At 43.9% G+C, this 15,235-nt stretch overlaps 1 protein-coding gene across 6 annotated transcripts in view; it reads right to left on the reverse strand.

The window, feature by feature from the left end:
• LOC118511964 (GTP-binding protein RAD) overlaps positions 1–6,988 on the reverse strand; it is a 39,658-nt gene extending 32,670 nt beyond the window's left edge. For 3 of the 6 annotated variants that reach the window (XM_036055693.1, XM_036055694.1, XM_036055692.1), the window contains exons 1-2: positions 6,618–6,888; positions 3,505–3,797 (exon numbers count right to left, since the gene is read on the reverse strand). The gene's annotated coding sequence lies outside the window, so the exon portion shown is untranslated. Of the gene's footprint in view, positions 1–3,504; positions 3,798–6,617 lie in introns of all 6 variants that reach the window. The other 3 variants (XM_036055696.1, XM_036055691.1, XM_036055695.1) reach the window with 3 other exon arrangements.
• Positions 6,989–15,235: the final 8,247 nt, after the last annotated feature.

The following is a 15,235-nucleotide window of genomic DNA, read 5'->3' on the forward strand; positions in this document are numbered from 1 at the left end:
AGTTTCGGGATTCAAATCCCATCCAGACCGGCTCCCCGTACGTAAAGCTTGGCCCAGGTAAAATCAAGTCATAGAAAGCCAGAAATGGCAAGCCGAGGCCTTTCAAGGTCGTAGAGTCAAGAAAGAAGCCATAGTCCAATAAACTACATTTAAATAAATTTTATAGGATTTCTAGAAGTACAACTAGCTTACGTATTAAAAAAAAAACAGGTCGATCTTAAAGATTTTGTATGCGATGACGCTCTGTGTCCTAGATATCCGGACAGCAATTCATTAACTTTTGTATCGTGTCTTCTACTCCTAGAACAGTCGAGGAGCTGATGACTGAAAGAATTGAAGACTTTTTCCTATAACTTTTTAATTATTTGTAGTTTTATTACGACGGCTTGACGCCTTATTGTTAACCGTAAGCTTTTTCGCTATGCAAAAAGATGGAAGTAGTTAGACACTTCCTGTTGTCCGATTAAATCTACTTCGAATTTCTCGCATTCTTTCCAGTTCTATACAGAAGGAACAAAAAATCTGAAAAGGGACAGTTTCCGGCCACCGAACAGCTGAGAATTACGAAACAACCAAGGCCTTATTGTTTGGTGTTTCTATCGTTGCCAAACATAGTTCTCGGCAGCGGACAATTTAATTTTTTGCACCAACCTCCATCAGCGCACCTTATCATGGAGTAGCAATTTCTGTAAAACTCTACTTGAACAGCTTCAAGCACACTTTAAACTTTAAATATCGTGATCCATATCATAGCATGATAATATTTTGGCACTTAAATACTCATTGTTCAGTTTTTTTTCTATTCTATTGATGATGGAAACAAAAATCAATATATTAAAGTAACACGAATTACCACCAACACATATGGACACGAAGAACATGAAAAAGACCAAATTTTCTTCTATTGAAATGAAACAAAATAAAATCGAACCATGAGAAACCCTGATGGCAGCTGTGAATGAGAGCTGAGTCACGCACAGCAATTTTAAGGAGAAAAACAAAACGATCGAAGTCGTAACCCGATGATGGAGACCCCTTACTGGTGACCAAGCCACAATTAAAACACAAGACGTTTTGACTTTTTATTTGGTGGTACGGACCAAAGAATCGTTTATCACGAATTGCTTCCATATCGTCTAAACACCTAATTAAAATGATTACTTTCGAAATTAAGGATGTTTAAATGCTTCTGGTAAACCAAGCACAGCCAGAATTTAGCATCAGAAGAAGTCTCTTGGGCCGGAGCAAACAATGTAGCTATCAAGTCAAAAACTGAAAATTGTGTTACAAATCTTCTGTTAAAGTGTTATAATAAGTGTATAAAATGCACACAAAAAAATCGATCTTAATATGGCCACACATTTCTGAATAAAGCAGAGCAATTCAAAGAGCACTGAGGCGATTCGATGCTAGTTTGTTACCGGTGTTATTCTCCACACGGCAGGACCGAGGTTTAAATCCCGGCCGGACCCGTATCCCTGTACGCAGGACCTACTGCCTAGCTACGGGTAAAATAAGAGTCACTTCTTCTTCTTCCTTGGCACTTCCAACCACGAGAGGTCTCGGTCTACCATTTTTGGCTTTCTGAGACTTGATTTTATTTGAAGGACGGGCACCGTTATTGCATCGGCCACCGGACCGCCCCAAGTCACAGCAAATCCTGAAGAAGAGAAGATTCATAGTCCAACAAGGGTCCGCGTAGTCCAAGGGGAGGCATTTCTAGAACCATTGGTGAGGAAGCTTCATGAAGTATCTTTACGAACCAGGTATCAAATTCCGTCTGCCCTAACGCAAGCAATGAATCCCGGCAATGTTGGGAAAAGACCTCTTAAGATTGAAGAACCAAAAGCGGATAGCGTCCTTCACAATTTATAGGATGAAATCCATGCTAAAATTGCGAATTTATTGCCTGTTTGCTAATGTTCATGATAATCATACTAAACTGTTTCAGCTTTGCTACCACTAAAACGTGTCTGAGAACACAAACAGCCCACCGCAAGCATCCGAGGAAGAACGTCCAGCTCCTTTCCCACTGCCCCACAATGAGTTGCATTCACAATTGACTTAATCATACCTTCGCTTTATCGTGTGCAATTAAAATGTTTCGTTTTCTATCGATACTCCACACCCAAGGACCCCCTGCCCAATCGCAGCCCAAAGGCACCAGAAGCTACGCATCTGAAATTGAACACTCGATGGCATTCTCCATAGCTTCAGCCCGGCAAGCATCCGTTAGTATCAATCACGGTACGAGTTAACCGCCCGTACCGTGCCAAACCAGGGGACAGTTGAATAGTTTTATGTTTTCTGCAGCTTTATTACCCCTTCTGTTCATCATCATTACTGTACGTTGTGTGCTGTACCTTCGCTGCACACGGGTGTATCCATCCCAACCCCGTCGAGATCGTCGGTGGCTCCAGCCGAATACTCTCCGGGTTTTCCCGGAAATTAATTGGCCTCATTTGCCATTCGCCACGGCCAACGGCAGGCATAGCAGGCCCCGAAATAAATACCTTGCCGGCCACTAATCTTCCATTGCAGCTCGTTATCGAAGATTTGTGTGCCGTTTTATTTCGCTACTCGGTTCGGTTGATTTGTTTCTTCGCATTCGCAACCAGCGCCGCCACAGGAAGCGCCGAGTGTTTGGATCGCTGCCAAAAACCGAACCGTGTGTGTGTGTGTGTGTTTTTTTTTTTACGGTGCTTTCCCCCCTCGGGTTCTTTACTTCCTTTAGCCAGACACAATACGAACGCGGTCCAAGGAATGTGAATTAACCACCGACCGGCAAAGGTGGGTTATGAAACATTTTACCATAATTGCTATTGCTAGCCGGTCGGTTGGTTTTAGCCGCCTGGCCGCTAACAATGTACGCCTAATTTAGGAAACGTGTACCACGATCGACGTACCACTCAGAACAATTGCTCACCGGCGAATGCCAAAACACGCGAATTGGGTGTTTATTTAATTCCTTTTTCAAACACAAAATTGATTAATTAGGTAGAAACATATTGCTCCCAGGAAGGGCTATTACTTTTGAAATTTTTATCAAATATTACTTCAACAAAAAAAAAACTTTAAAAATTTGCATTTAAATCACGTCAATCAACTGCACACGCAAGCAACAGCTCATCTCCACTCATTTGCACCCCAAAAAAAAAGGGATATTTTCAATTAATTAACCCAGCCACCCGCGAGCGAGCACTGTTCGTGGGGGGCGTCAGAGCCAAAGAATTTCAATCAAACCCATTCAGACGTCAATCAAGCTGCCAAAATCAAACTCATCGGCCCAACAGCACCACTAAAACTACATCCCATTGCCGGGAATGTAGGGCTGTAACGCCATCGCTCGAGGAACAACTCGCCAAGTGTCGCAAACATATTTTGGAAATAGTTTGTGACAGTGGCAATGCTTTACAAAGCACCACTCGATTTAACTTTCTTCATCAAATTTCAATTTTAATGAGTTTTGCCCACAACAGACGGAAAGCCCGGCGGGCGACTTACCTTCTCAAACTCCTCGCACGCTGGTGCTGCTGCTGCTGCTGCTGCCGCGCGGTCCGAGCATTGTTCCATTTATTGTCAACTTCAGTTCCAACTACCAACCGCCGATCTGCCGGCAGCCAACTTTTCTGGTGTTATCAGTTTTCTGCGCTTATCTGCACAAACTGGCACGCACACAAATCACAACAACCTTCACTATTATACACGCACCCGACTCACTATTGCATACTAATTGCACACGAACACTAACTACTTCCAACGACGGTGAGGCTCACTGTGCACTGGTAGCGGCTAATCTGAATGGGAATGGGTTTTCCGAGATTAATGCCCATGTTCTCGCTTGTGCAGTTTGATTGAGGCTTGGAACCCGCACACAAAATCGATACACTTGAGCAGATAAAGATGGGACCTAGAAAACCAACCAACCGACCGTCTACTGTGTCACGATGGAGGAGATGGATGGATGGAATCGAATTTATGCTTTTCCCTAGACAAGACACGAGCCCACAAACACACGCACACACACACACACACACACGCACCAGACAAAAGCATAATCCTTCTTAAGATCTTTAAGGTACGCTCTGGTGTTTGTCTCACCAAATCCGTCGCCGCGTCGAGGTGCAAAGTTGGCGGAAAGTCATCTCAGTAATCAGAACTAAATTCAATCATATCCATATCCGGTTAGTATTAATTTGCTCAATTTTCGACGACAACGACCTTCGACCGAAACTCATTGAGGGCGGTGGAGGAGGAGGTCAGGTTGGCTGGTTTTATTTTAGCACTCGGATGAGAGAAAACCGACCGGGAAAACACGGGGAAAACTCGTTTCCCCAACAGGCACTGTCGATCCACATGGGCAAGATTTTGATGACGCATAATTTTTCCGGGCACTTATACTCATGTCACCGCTTAACCACCCCCCCCCCCCCCCGCCCCTTTTTTCTTTTATCAGTTCCACTCACTCACACACTTACGCGTTTTCACACGGTGATAGTGGCGGTATAATATTTGGATGCGTTATCAGCCGCCGATCGAACCGGGATTCCGCCTTCCGCTAAGGCCCCTCTGACCTTCAACAACGCTGGCCCAAAGACCGCAAAACCACTTCTGGCGGCCGGCCGACCGTTGGAGATTCGGAAGCCGGGAACACTTGTTTGCCATTGGTTGCAATTGGAAAATCGCATCTGTCAGCCAGGACGACGACGACGAGAAGGTAGCCTTGGTAACTGTTGTTGTCGGCTTTTTGTGCGGTGGAAAACTCACATTTCCTCCATGGTAGTGTGAGATGAAACGGGCCCCCCTCCCCACCTCCCCCCTCCCCCCCCTACTCCACTTACATCGAGGACATACGTTATTTCAAACGTTCGCCCATTCACGCGCATTGTTTTTCTGTGAGTGGTTTTGTTTGCAACATTTGCTCAAGGATTTTTGTTCTTGTTCTGCTTTCCCAACTTTCTTTCTTTGCCTTCCCATCGGTCTCTTGGTCGCATCTTTCCCTGCCCTCCCTTCGCAGCTTTGTTTCGACGGCCGCTATTTTTGCTTCCGAACACGATGCGCGGAGCTGTAGTTTGGTGTTGATGTAAAAATTCTTCATCCAATCGTTTATTTTTCTTAACACGCGTGTTTTTATGTACGTGTGTGTGTGTGTGTGAGTTTGTGAGGGGGTAAGAGGGAAGGGCAGATATAAACAGAGGGTGAAAGCTAGCGATAGTGGATGGCACTGGCAACAACAACGAAAAGTGTTCGTTCCCATCCCCAAAAAAACTAAATGGAAATAACACTAAATGCTGGTGCCGATGGTGCTGTTGTGTGGCGCACCAGGCACACACACACACACACACACACAAATACACAAGTGGAAAGAATTTTCCCCTTTTTCCCACGATGGGTTGAAAGAATTTTCGGCCTCGGAAGGCAACTCGATGTTGTTGCCCGTCGTTTGACGGCAGTGGCCGATTCGATGGTCGTTAGGATTTTCACTTTTCACCTATATAGCTCACGTACGACCAACACACACAAACACACACACACACGGACACCAAGCACCACGCTACTTCGCAATTCGCTGAACCGTCGCACGACGATACTTCCTCCTGCCGAGCGGAATTAGGTCCGCGCGCATAGGCGGTGCAACGGTGGAAGCGAACTGCTGATGAAAACGCTGAACACCGCTTATTTTTAGCCCCACTGGCGAAGATATTTTCGTCCACTACTGGCTATGTTGCGCTTTTTTTCTCGACGACGACGAGCAGCGACGAGCGACGACGACGTCACCTTTCATATCTTCTGCTTCACCGACAGGCTCTTGTGTGTGTGTGTGTGTGTGTGTGTGTCTTGGTGTGAATGAAAGGGATAGTTTTCTTTCCGAAGCTACTGTCCGCCGTTTCCCCAAACTGATCAATTCACCTTCATCCACAACAAAACCGATCTCGTCAGTTTGCCGACATTTCCGACGATTCCGTTTGATCGCTCATCCGTGTATTTCCACCCCCTTTTTATTCGACAGGGTGCGAGGGAGTCCTTGCCGATGGTTCTTGTTGGAGAGAACTTGGAACAGCTCACATCGTCTTACCGAGAGTTCGCGCTCCACTTCGCACCACTTGCGCGTACAAAGAAACCATCCATACTTGGCCACGCGAAACGAGGGGAAGAGGGCGAGGGAAGATGCTTGGGGGAACGGGGATTGTCTAGCTCATCAGTTCAGTTCACCGACAGTGAGCGGACCGACCAGCTGATAACGCTCACGGGCACCGAAGCCGAATTCTTGACACACTTTTCCTCGTCGAGTCCTCGCAGTCCTCGGTGGTGAAGTGTCTAATTCGGCACAAAGAACCACCATCAGCAGCAGCAACCAGTTCGGCGTAGATTAGACACACAGCGACCACCCAAAGAGGCCCATCAACACACAGCAGGCGAGGGAGGAAGAAGAATTCCAACCAACCAACAGAGTAGCACAGGTTCTTCGTGTAGGGCGCGCGTGTTAACTGAACTTCCGCTTTCGACCGAGCACACCGTCAAATGTACACACGAGCCCCGAACGGATTGGGAAAAGGGTGGCACGACGGCGTATGCCATCAGCCGGACACAAATGAACGTACAAAAGCCGCACTCACCGCTCACTTGGAGTCAACTTCATCTACAAGAGCTTTTCAAGGGAGATTGGAGGATGTTCTCACCCTGCCCACACACACACACGCACTGTTCGGCACTAAGAAAGCGAAAGCCCGCACACAAACACACATGTGGTGCGTGTTTACTGTCACACTACACACCCGCAGTAGCAGTGGCAGTAGCACCCAACAGCGATAACCGTCCCGACCGATGGCACAACGGCAGGCAGCCGAGAAATCTACCTTCAGAATGCTCGGCCAGAGTGGAAATGACATCGGTTGCGAGCGCGCGCATTCACTACACCGTCGACCCGTCGAGCGCGTACAACCAAACTCCAAACGTCCGCCGCATGCATGTCCTGCGGCTTCGCGTTCGGTTCGGTTCGGTTCGCGCGGCACGAGTGCACGAGTTCGGCGCCAAGTGAACCGAAGAGACGAATTTCGGGAACGGAGTCGTTCACTCACTGGCTGTCACTCACTATGGGACTTTGACAGATCGAACGACGACGGCGTAGAACAATGACGTGGTGAAGCGTCACGATGACGATGACGCTGATGATGATGGTGATGATGATGATGATGATTGCCTTCATTTGTGTTCATTGTGTACGCTCCGAGTGACATTAAGAAGTCAAAGGCTCGCCACCACGAACAAACTGGTGAGGCTGGGGCACAAACACTGGTCGCGGCAATGGGGTCATCGTTCAAAATACAATCCATCCAATCTCTCTCGCTCTCTCTCTCTCTCCCATTTTCAAGTTTTTTACATTGCAACAGCTTCCGATGAGGGGAAGGAAAAAGCTTGCACTTGTCCAGCTATGACGTCACAGTCATCAGCCGTCCTCTACTGGACGAGTTTTGCGACGAGAGTTACGAGAGGCCTCTCGCGCCTGCTTGTCACTCGCACAGTTTTTCTTTCCATCGGTGGCTCTTACCGTACGATTGGAGCTAACATTTGGTCCACACGGCTACACAAGGCATGAGAAAAAGCGATTCCGAGAGAAGGACTACTAGCACGCAGCGTAGTAGTAGCAGCGGACGTAGTAGAGTTGTACCGTCCGGACTGCCGGGAATTGGTTTCAATTTTCGGCGAATTATTTGCCGACCGGCGTTCTCCATCACGTCCACCGTTCTCGGAAAAACCCCAACGGGTGGCTGTCTGTCTGTCCAAAGCGGGTTAAACTAATACGGCACATTTACACTTTGTAGTAGCGCTGGTAGGAAGTAGGAGTCGACATACAACCAGCACCAGAGCGAGAGTGACACCAATGTGTAGCTGGTGGTGGGAGCGAAAAAGACGGAAATGGCATCTGGGATAGTAGAGTTTTGTTTTGTTTTTTTTTTTGTAGGTATTAACCAACAACTCCTTTTTGGGTGAGTGCAGTTGACACTCGAGAGGGCAAGAAAATTGGAAAAAAAAGAAAACAAAGCGCGAGAGCAAAATAGGCCATCGGCCACGAGAGCGTGTTTTTGGTGCGTTGGTTGGTTTGGGCTTTTTTTGTTGTTGTTGGTCTTCTTCTTTCGCTCCCTGACAGAGTTTGATAAATTTGTCCAGGGATTTTCAAGGGTGTTTCTCCAGTGTCTTATCTTCGGTAGGTGTTTAAGCGCACAACAGCGCAGAGTTTGAAGTGGTGGAACGGTTCACCCGCTCGGTACACTTCACTTACACACCGCTACACCGCCTTATCATCATTTATTATTTTAGCCGCAAGCTAAACGCGAGACAGCTTAATATTTGCACCGCTGACAGGCACCACAACAAGCGCTTACGAGAACCACCTGCCGCCGGATCGCTGGCTTAGGGGCTGGCAGACTCTTAGTGCGATCGGCATCGCGATGAGTAAGAAACGAAATATTCTTTGTACGTCGGCAAAATTACACCACACACCATTTTGTGTATTTGTTTCTTGGAACAACATTTTCACACCATAAATCATCGTGGGTGTTATGCGCACAAAAAAAACTTGAAAAGGATTCGTTAAATACCGAAAAACTGGGGTTAGATTGTTTACACGTTTACCTTTCCCACTATTTTGTATCGTTATTTGGTAGAAAAAAATGCGCTCTTGTATATTGTTGTGTAGGTTTTTAGTGGAATATTACAAACCAGTTGTGGTACTTTTCAATCATACAATGGCATCTTGCTAGCAGTGAGGGAAGATGCAAAATTCCACTGTTGAATTGAAAATTTCCCCTTACTGAATGCATCATCAAAAGTTCCATTACGTGGATGGAAACCCTGTAACGTAACGACCTACTAGATCATGTCGACTATTGCATGGCTTACTAGACTGTTTTATACCACTTAAATGATAATCATTCCTCTCAACGGAGGAACGTTTCGGATGGGATTTTCCATTAAATCCCTTTAAACTGTTAAATTGTAAGATGTTATTAAATCGTTTACTAACATCATCACGGTTTATTATTCAAAATAGGACAGGCTTATCGCAGAAGTTAGCCGAAAGTAATGTTTTAGTTGCCACTACATTAATATACATTAAAGAAATTAGCGTAACAAAACTTCCCTCACAGTATGCAAGATTCCATTTTATGATTGCACTATGTATTTCCATTTCCTGAGTGACTCATCAGTTCTATGTGATATGGATCAAAACCCGATAATCACAATCAATGGAGACGCCTGGTACTTTGTTCAAATTGTACCGATCGTTCAAGTAACATTAATCATTTGTAATTGTTGTCTAGCTATGGTGTCTATGATGACCTAAGCCAATTTTTGCGTTTTGATATGTTGCGACTGAAATGTTGCTAGCTCTCCATATTAACAGAGAGACAAAACGAATCATTTTTAACCCAGCAAAATCTCAAAAAATAGATTCGAGCAAGTGTTATTGTTTTGGTTATGGTCGAGCATCTTTGGCCATATCAACTACCGAAGAATTGTATACAATCTATTCGAAATAAATAAATGCTATATAGCAATGCCGGCAGGCCGTTCTTTATGAATAAAAAAAAAAAATAATAAATGCTATAAAATATTTTATATCGTCTTGATGTGCATTTTACACTGTTTCATAGCACATTTCTTTCCAACACGCTTAGCGAACCAACTGTCAAAACATGTATCAGTTATAAAATGCTGAACTGATTGAAAAAACACTGCATAAATTTTTCAGATTTTCTAGCTTAGGTCGTCTTAGACCCCAATCGCAGCTAATGGAGACGCCTGGTCGTTTGTTCGATTCGTACCGATCGCACCTATCGCACGATCGAACCGGATCATTTGTAACTGTTTTCTAACTGTGTTTAAATAAACTAATTGCTTTACAATACAAAAATGGCATGCAGCAAACGAACCGTCCCGAGTATGTAGAGTATAAATAAATCGAAACGTCCTTCCAGAGTGTGGACCTGCATGCCCCGGGAAAGCGTGAAATTCGGATCGCATGTAGAGCAAGATGATGCTAATCTGTGGGTGCGTTCCTTAATATTTCACCCGTTGCCATGCTTGCACGTGCTTGCCCGCTTCAATTGTGCTGGATCTTCTCGTCTTGATGCTTTGCTTCTTCCTATCCTCTACATGCGGCGGCTTAGAGCAACAAACAGTTGTCCCGAATGGCCGTGAATACGAACCGTACCAAAGTGGCGCACGAACGTGCAAGGGAAAGAAGGAAGAAGTGGGAGTATGTTTTAATTTTTACGACGTTCCTTCATCTCAACACCTTCCTTGACCCAGTCTGAGGAGTTTGAGCCCGCAACCATCCGGCAGGGCGGAGAGTAATGAGCGTAATGAAATGGAGACAAGCAGCATCAACATACACAAACACACGCACGCGCCCAGGAGCAAACACACACACACACACACACACATACATATGGTTGATTCCACACGCATGCAAAAACATGGCAAGGTCTGCACAATGTCTGCGCGCTCGGTTGATTGTTTACACAAATGGCCTTTTCTTGTTGTTCGTCGGCGTTGTTGTGCGCGCGTACGGAGGAAATATTAATAAACCCAACGGCAATTTACCGACCGGCGGGCGCCGCTCAGGCTTTGGGGTGATTGCGGAATGAGGATTTATTCTCGCAAATGACCTTAAAGACTTTGGGAGCGTTTTTTGGTGGGGGGGGGGGAGGGTTGGAAGCGAGAGAAGAGTTCCGTTTAATGAGGTTGTAAACCGAGCACCATTCATATGAACGGCGCACAATGGATGTGGCTGTGGGTTAAGAAAAGTTTAATTGATGGTGTATTTGTGTGATGTTGCTGTAAACTTTGGCCTAGGTAAAGCCGTGTTACCGCACTAGATTGGTTAGTTATGGATAGGATAATTGCCGTTCGATGTCTAATTCCTATTGGGAGTTTATTCCTTTCGATTCGTTTGCATTGTTTTAAACCCCTTTTTATAAATAGCATACAGGATCTGGAGCTACCTAGTAGAAATTGTAACTCAAAATCTACTATGAAGCTAAGGAATTTTGCATGCAGCTAGGGGAAATTTGAAATTCGGCTATAGAACTTTGCAATCAGCTGCGGATTTTCTTGCAACTGTTTGTTTGGTCTATCGTTCGAACGTTTGTTTACAATAGTCACGCTCTATTATTCACATTCGAAAGGGAATAACGCAAAGATTAGTTTCAAATGTTGTTTCAATTCCACTTCCATTATCCACAGCCAATTACAAAATTAATCTTGACCAACAGAAGTACATCCTGAACAAGATTGACTGGGCGCCTCCATAACGTGAAAGAATCGTTGATTTTGGTCACAACTAAGTCGGTTCTAAGAGACATCGAGGTTATTACCCTGTAGTGGTTGCTTTGTATACAAAAAACCAAGCGTCAAGACTGTGAAAAAGAGTGAGAGAAAAAAGCAAAGTCTCCAAGTAATTCTCTAAATATGGTATAACCAGGCACAATTGAAGCGAAGATTCTATTCCATCGGATCTTATATATTAGTACTGGCCAATAAGGAGATAATTAAAACTGCAAAATTTCTACAGCCGTCTTTCCTAAGTATTTTAGAAAAATAAAATAAAAATACCACAACCCGCATGGACTATTCCCCTATCGATTTGAAGCATCCTCCTGCCAGGTTTACCAATTCCAACACCATATGTATCGGAACCCCTGTGAATGTATCTCACAAGAAATACACTGCCAAAATTTGTAACTACCTTCGACGACATGTTTGTGGACAGACAGAAAACACCCGTAACACAAGCAATCGTCGCTGCACCCGTCACGGACACACAGCAATTAATTAGCCGTCCACCGAACACCACCGCGTCCTTGCCAAGAGCCCGCGATTTCCAATGATCAAATTTCGTGCATCCATTACACATCCCATAAAACACGGTTTTACCATCCCGCAACCCTCCCTCCTGCCTCCCATTCCTCTCGCACCCACCACGCGAGCTCGATGGATGGTCCGCGTGGCCATCGTCAGTGAGCCGTTTGCGTAAACAAAGCTCAAAATTCGTCGATTTCTAAATTCGTTCAGCAATTTGCGTGCTGGCATATCCGTTTGCGGTTTGTAATTCAAATCCGGCAGCAGAAGGTGCCGTATTATAAACGCAAGCAGCTCGAGCAGAAGGCTGAACCTGCTTGATATAGCCCGGGTGGAATGAGCGTGCAAAAGATTTTAATCGCTTTCTTCTTTGGGTTTCGTTTGTAAGTTTCCTTCTTTTACTTTCATCATGTATCGAAGCGTTGATGGTGATCCGCTGTGCCGATTGAAGTGTTTTCTGCGAACATGCACTGCCCTGAGCATCTTTGGATCGTTCCTCCGGAACACGAGAGTTTTGTCTGCTTCGCCTTTTTTATTCACACCTTCGATTGACTGTGAAGTGTTAACGTTATCTGGCGCTTTCCTTTAGCGCAAATAGAGGCACTTTCGGGGTTGCGCTGCCTGGCAGTGTTTACGCTCGTTTGAAAAATTACTTCCATGCAATCCGAACCGTACCGAACTCTGGTGCAATTAACCTTTTATCGTTCGCAGCTAATTGAACTGCCAAATGCGCCGCCAATCTGCGGATGCAGAAAAAATAAATCAGAGGCTAAACTTGTAAGTGTGTATGTGTGTGTTTTGCACCTTGCACCACGCATGGCAATGAAAGCAAATGCAAATAGTGAACAGGCATCGATGTCTGTACAGTGCAAACGGCACCAGGCACTAGGCGCCTCCATTTGGTAACATAAATTCTCCCACTGCCCTAAGCTGGAATGCAGCGTGCCGAGCAACAGATCAAATCAATAAAATTGGTAATTTAGAAATATCATGTTGAAAAGTTCTACTAGTTTTTTAACGTCATAAATCACAACACATAAAGTTACATCTACTACTTCCGATATTGAGAGGTTGTCTAGACGACTTAGCTAGCGGATTTATTTTGCTATCTTCTATCTTCCAACACATTACCTTTCCGAAAAGTGTGTTATTTTGTTTTAATGAAATGAATGTATAAAATGTCATAATTATAAAAATTCAAATCATGAAAAAAATTATTTTTTTTGCTTATTAAAATTGCTCGGCAGAGAGCTAAAGACGTTCAATCGAATGATTCAAAATTTGTATTTTATCGTTCTTTATAAAATTTACAATTTATTCTCAAAATGTGCTCAAGTGTGCGTTTAGTTACGCAAAGGACTGCCCCATAACCAGCATGAGCATCAGCCATTGCACTTTATGCGATCTAAATTGATCTAAATTTAAAAAATTATATTCCTTCACTATTTCGCTTTTTTAACTCAATTAATTTCGACACCAGTGCCACGCAAACGATCTACCTACCGCCAACCATTTCGTTTAATACGGCTAGACAACTTAATTTGCCGTAATTAGAACGACCATGCGCCTCCATCGCGCTTACACTTTGTAGTTCTCCCACCGTCAGATGGCGGAAGTGTGACAAATAAATGTTGAACCGGTTGGACAAAATAATCCATCACGCCTGCTCCCCTTTTCGGTGGAACCCGTTCACGTTTGGCAGATGTTTTTGAAACCATGAGCTCAGTCTTCTTTGCCTCGCTGATGGTGGATGGTGGTGGTGGTGGTGGTGGGTGGTCAGTAGCGCTATCCGGTGCAGTGTACCCCGATGCAGATGTAGAGAGTTTGTCGCTGATGCAAGCCGAAAGGGCCAAACATTCCATTGCGTTTTCCAACAAACCTTACACCATCTTCTATTTATAGCCGGAACCGGTTCAACGAACTGCAGGCCGTGCTTAGGTGGTTTAGTTTCTGTACGTCATCCACTGTAGAAGAGAGGAGCACTGTGCGACACATTTTTTATTCGAATGGCTCCTTCGCTCTCATGCACTTGCTTTCGAAAGATGAGTGAAAAACATCTGTTTGCTGACGAAATAAACCTTCATGCGCACAATTTACAAATATCTTAAAAATTTAAAATATGCACGCAACTTGACGCTTTGTGTCGAATTTATTCTATTTACAATTTAGTATTTGTAATTCATTTTAACCAATATTTTTTTATATCTACTTGTTTATTTTATTTTATTTTTTTTAAATTAATATTCTTCCATTTATTTGGTGAAAGATGATGCAAAGACGTTGTATATTTTGTCTCATTTTTTATGTACTCCTGAAGATGTAACGCTTAAAATACTTTTTTTTAAATACATTTAAAAATAAAAATAGAATAGAGTTTTATATAAATAAAACCCGGTTCAATTTTAAGTGGTAAAATTCACCGTGACAAAAAAAAAGTGTTCCTCTTTCAAGACTGATCGAACTTGTCGGTTGTTTCCATTATGTGATGTATTGCAATGAGATGATACTCAGAGGGTTGGAATTCGTGGCAAACACTGTTCAAGATGAAGATTAAGTGAAGAAGAAGTCGTCCTTAGACAAAGCACGTTTGGAGTGGATCATTCAGTTACATACAGAAAAAAGGCAAAGCCCGAGATCCAGGAATTTCCTCTGTATGCCGAACGATGCATACAGATTTAATAGCAATGTCATTCGGAAAAAAAACCTTTTCGTATAGCGAAAAAAACGAAAATGATTTAAATTTGTTAGGGAGCTTGCTGATAAGCGTCTAGTTTTTTGAAGAACAATTCTTTACACAGATGAGTCAACAATTCAAACTGTCCAACCGAATAGGCTAAGAGCGTTTGCAGTGCAGGTCGTGCAAGCCGCTTCCACTTTAGACAAAGGGTGCTGCCTGGATGAGGTAATGTCATAGGTATTTTCAATTGTGGTGGGTCTTGAAGAACAGAAAATCAAGATGACTACCCATGGCATAACACCAATAAAGCCAAGGCTTTCTTACACTCTTGTCAAATTATCCCGGTGGAATGGCTACCAAATCTTTTCCCAATAGAGGATTTGTAGGTCATTCTCTAGATGCAAGTGTCGACATAACGGATGTTGAGCATAAAGAAAATTATGTTATTATCCTGACAAAAAAATAGACGAGCAACGCATACAAATCTAGTAGAAATTATGAAAATTCATAACGAATTAAGAAGGACAAAGACATTTTAAAATTTTTATTTTCTTCTCTCTCTCTCTCTCTCTCTCTCTCTCTCTCTCGCTTCTTGGCCTAAAGACCTATTTGAACTCCGGTGTTTTTATTTAAAGAGTACATAGATTGACGAACAAAAAGAAAGCTTTAAACAATATTGCAGTATATTATCTT

Source organism: Anopheles stephensi, chromosome 3, assembly GCF_013141755.1.
Source record: "Anopheles stephensi strain Indian chromosome 3, UCI_ANSTEP_V1.0, whole genome shotgun sequence".
In the NCBI taxonomy this organism is placed as follows: Eukaryota; Metazoa; Arthropoda; class Insecta; order Diptera; family Culicidae; genus Anopheles; species Anopheles stephensi.